Below are 4,531 nucleotides of genomic sequence, written 5' to 3' on the forward strand. Positions count from 1 at the left end.
TAAACATGGAAACCATACAAAAATACACATTAAAAAATTCCATTTACACTTTCAGTTTAAACGAAAGGCTCAAAGTTATGATTTAATGCTCATTCTAGTGCTGTCAAACAATCAGACTGATGAATCACAGAAAATATAACGTGATTTTAAAAATACACCTGCTGCATCAGTTGTATTTAGAAGAGCGAGTTTAGTGTGAAATGTGCAATTTTTGTGTAAACTTCTCTTCATTCTTGTTATAAATATTTCTCTCTTGTCTTCCAGGCAAACTGCTCAATCTGCCATGTGACTGCCTGGTGGCCAGCTTCAATTTCAGACAGGTGAGTTCATCTTTCTCTGTTTCTGAAATTCTCTCTGTGTGTGTTTACAGAGGAGATGGTTTTTCAACGGTCATCCATCTCTACAACTGAAGTCATATCTATGAGGAGTTTAATCCAGTTTCCCCAGAACTGAATTGTTCCAGTTAAAGACAGACAAATGCAGGAATTATTTCTAAACCAACTGTAAATCACTTCCTAGTTACTAGTTTTTCCCTGCCACCATCACAATATCCAATAAGGATCTGTCCATTTTCTGCCATTCTTAAAGTATATATCCAAGTAAATAGTGTAGGATGACTTTTCATGTTTCCATTAATCTCATTAAGACAATGGTGCTTTATTTGGCAGCATGGTGAACCTTTATTTCTCCAAAGAACATTACAATCCAATGGAGACAGAAAAACAAAAGAAATAATTCCAAAATATATAAAGAGTTAATCAATAGGCAGTTATTACAAGAACTTAAAGATATAATGCAGTAAACCAAACTAATACATAAGAGCACAGTGTGTAAGACAAGGTACAGAGATAATGATGAATAAAAAAAAAAAAAGAAACCAAATCAAAACTTAATACGGGAACTCTTTACAGAGATTTAGTGATTTTTATGTCTCTGTTCCAGCGATGACTCAGTCTGGAATAATAGCAACATAACAATAATAATAATAAAAAACAAATACAGCTCAGATAAATATGAGAAAGGTGTATAAATATGGTGATAAATTATTAAAAATACATACAAAAAACATTATACAAGAACTTGAGCGTCATCTGTCAGAAAGAAGAGCTTCTGTCATTTTCTCTCTGCAGTGATGGCTGAGTATGAGGGCGTTGTTCTTTTTGGACTGTCTGTCTGTCTGTGAGCCGTTCTTGTGAACAATATTTTTACCCATTGGAGGTTAAAGGTCAAAGTCACTGGTCCTCATGATCAGCTTTCTTACAACATTTCTACCAATCACACAACCACGAAAATAGGACTGGAGGCTTTGGCTGTCAGGTTGTAATTCTCGCTGAGTAAATTAGAAGTAGATCTCCAAAATCTAACCAGTTCAACATCAAGTCCAATGCATTCTGGGAATATCGAGCTAACACTGGAGCTCCGATGGCCTTCACCTCCAAAATCGAACCAGTTCCCCGTTGAGTCAGTCGACATTTGTGCATAGTTAGGAAATAAACAATGAAATGTCACGTTTACAAGAATGGCCCAGACAAACAGACAGTTTTTATGAGTTATGGAAAAAAATGACCCGTAAAAAAGCTTTTTTCTTCTCTTTTCTGTTTATGAGATCAGCCATATTCTGAGGACTGGAGGAGGAACGATTTCTACAAATGAGCAGCAAAAATGTTTTTCCAGATCATGAATGTAATTGTCATTTTATAGAAATGTTACCTACTTTAAACACTAACCTGCAGTTATTTTCAAGCTTGCTCTATAAAACTTTACTGATTTTCTTTTGCTAAAATAAAGGTTTTTTGTTTTTTTTTTAACTAAAAAAGCCAAATGTTTATGTGTTGCATCTCTTCTAAGACTCAGATGATTTTATGGGACAAAGGCGACAGTAAAGGTATCAAATTCATTAAAAAAAAACTATGCATGTGTATATTTAAAGGATGAGGCTGCTCTAATGAGGATAAACCCCCTTGGTTCAGTCACTCTGAGTTCTTTAGTAAAGGTTGGTTTGAAGCTCTCTGTCAGGATGGATGGATCAGGTGTGATTTTTGGAGAGTGACAGAGCCACAGGTTAATCTGTTTTCACAGTGAATATAAATAGACCGTAACAGACTGGGTGTGCGAGGTTAGGGTGATGTTTTTTTCTGATTAACGCACAGTTGGGCTAATGTTTCCTGTGTGGACAGCCGCATGATTGATTGATTGATTGATCGGTGTGGACCGTGCTCCTCTCTTACCTGTGAAAGTTTTCATGTTAGTGTTGTTGACAAGGAATGCTCAGGGAAAGATGTGCAGTACATGTAGTTAATGGTAGAATAAGTAGCAAGTTTACTTTCATTAGTAGTTTGTAAAGCTTTAATTTGAAAAATATCATACCTTTAATTATTTATTTTGACTCCATCCTCTATTTTTCATTTGTTTTAAACTTCCTCCATGGACACCAACGCCCATTTTTTTAAGGGGGGAAAGGAGAGGAACAGGAGGTACACACATGGACAAAATTGTTGGTATCCCTCTGTTAATGAAAGAAAAACCCACAATGGTCACAGAAATAACTTGAATCTGACAAAAGTAATAATAAATAAAAATTCAATGAAAATTAACCAATGAAAATCAGACATTGTTTTTGAATTGTGGTTCAACAGATTTTTTTTAAAAACAAACTTATGAAACAGGCCTGGACAAAAATGATGGTACCCTTAACTTAATATTTTGTTCGACAACCTTTTGAGGCAATCACTGCAATCAAACAATTTCTGTGACTTTCAGTGAGACTTCTGTACCTCTCAGCAGGTATTTTGGCCCACTCTTCATGAGCAAACTGCTCCAGTTGTCTCAGGTTTGAAGGGTGCCTTCTCCAGACGGCATGTTTCAGCTCCTTCCACAGATGTTCAATAGGATTTAGATCAGGGCTCATAGAAGGCCACTTCAGAATAGTCCAATGTTTTGCTCTTAGCCATTCTTGGGTGTTTTTAGCTGTGTGTTTTGGGTCAGTATCCTGTTGCAAGACCCACGACCTGCGACTGAGACCAAGCTTTCTGACACTGGGCTGCACATTTCTCTCTAGAATACCTTGATAGTCTTTAGATTTCATTGTACCCTGCACAGACTCAAGACACCCTGTGCCAGATGCAGCAAAGCAGCCCCAGAACATAACAGAGCCTCCTCCATGTTTCACAGTAGGGACAGTGTTCTTTTCTTGGTATGCTTTATTTTTGCGTCTGTGAACATAGAGCTGATGTGCCTTGCCAAAAAGTTTCAGTTTTGTCTCGTCTGTCCAGAAGACATTCTCCCAGAAGCTTTGTGGCTTGTCAGCATGCAGTTTGGCAAATTCCAGTCTGGCTTTTTTAGGACTTGTTTTCAACAGTGGTGTCCTCCTTGGTCGTCTCCCACGAAGTCCACTGTGGCTCAAACAACAATGGTTGGTGTGATCTGACACTGATGTACCTTGACCTTGGAGTTCACCTTTAATGTCTTTGGAGGTAGTTCTGGGTTTTTTTGTTACCATTCTTATTATCCGTCTCTTCGATCTCGATTTGTCATCAATTTTCCTCCTGCGGCCACTTCCAGGGAGGTTGGCTACAGTCCTGTGGATCTTAAATTTCTGAATAATATGTGCAACTGTAGTCACAGGAACATCAAGCTGCTTGGAGATGGTCTTACAGCCTTTACCTTTAACATGCTTGTCTATAATTTTCTTTCTAATCTCCTGAGACAACTCTCTCCTTCGCTTCCTCTGGTCCATGTTTAGTGTGGTACACACCATGTCACCAAACAGCACAGCGACTACTTGTCACCCTTTAAATAGGCCGACTGACTGATTACAAGTTGGTAGACACCTGTGATGCTAATAAGAGGACACACCTTGGTTGAACATGTCCCTATGGTCACATTATTTTCAGTCTTTTCTAGGGGTACCATCATTTTTGTCCAGGCCTGTTTCACGAGTTTGTTTTTTAAAATAATTCTGTTGAACCACAGTTCAAAAGCGATGTCTGATTTTCATTGGTTAACTTTCACTGAACTTTTATTTATTATCACTTCTGTCAGAAGTTATTTCTGTGACCATTGTGGGTCTTTCTTTCGTCAACAGAGGGGTACCAACAATTTTGTCCATGTGTGTATGAAGCTTAAAGATGAAGCAATGATCACTGTATTACTAGCATTAGCAACAATAATAGTGGCGAGAAAGATGTTTAAAAATATAGGTAAAAATAGAAATGCAGATTTAGTTGTTTTCAAATTTACGTTTTATGAGATATTTTTAGTGTTAATAATGATAATAGTAATAATAGTTTCAGTGAAAATAATAATAGTTATATGATTGTGATTATAAGAAGAAGAAAAGAAAGAGAACATAGAAGATGAAAAGTACAAGTGTAAAAATACGCAATTCATAAGCAGCTAACACTGGGTAATTTTTCATTTTTTTAATTTACAAAATATGTAAGCAAAGTCCTGCATGCTGTCTTACCTGAACAGTTCATTGGTAACATTTATCCACTGCATTTTTTGGAGAAAAAAAATGACTCAATCTGCA

Source organism: Cheilinus undulatus, linkage group 8, assembly GCF_018320785.1.
Source record: "Cheilinus undulatus linkage group 8, ASM1832078v1, whole genome shotgun sequence".
Classification (NCBI taxonomy): domain Eukaryota; kingdom Metazoa; phylum Chordata; class Actinopteri; order Labriformes; family Labridae; genus Cheilinus; species Cheilinus undulatus.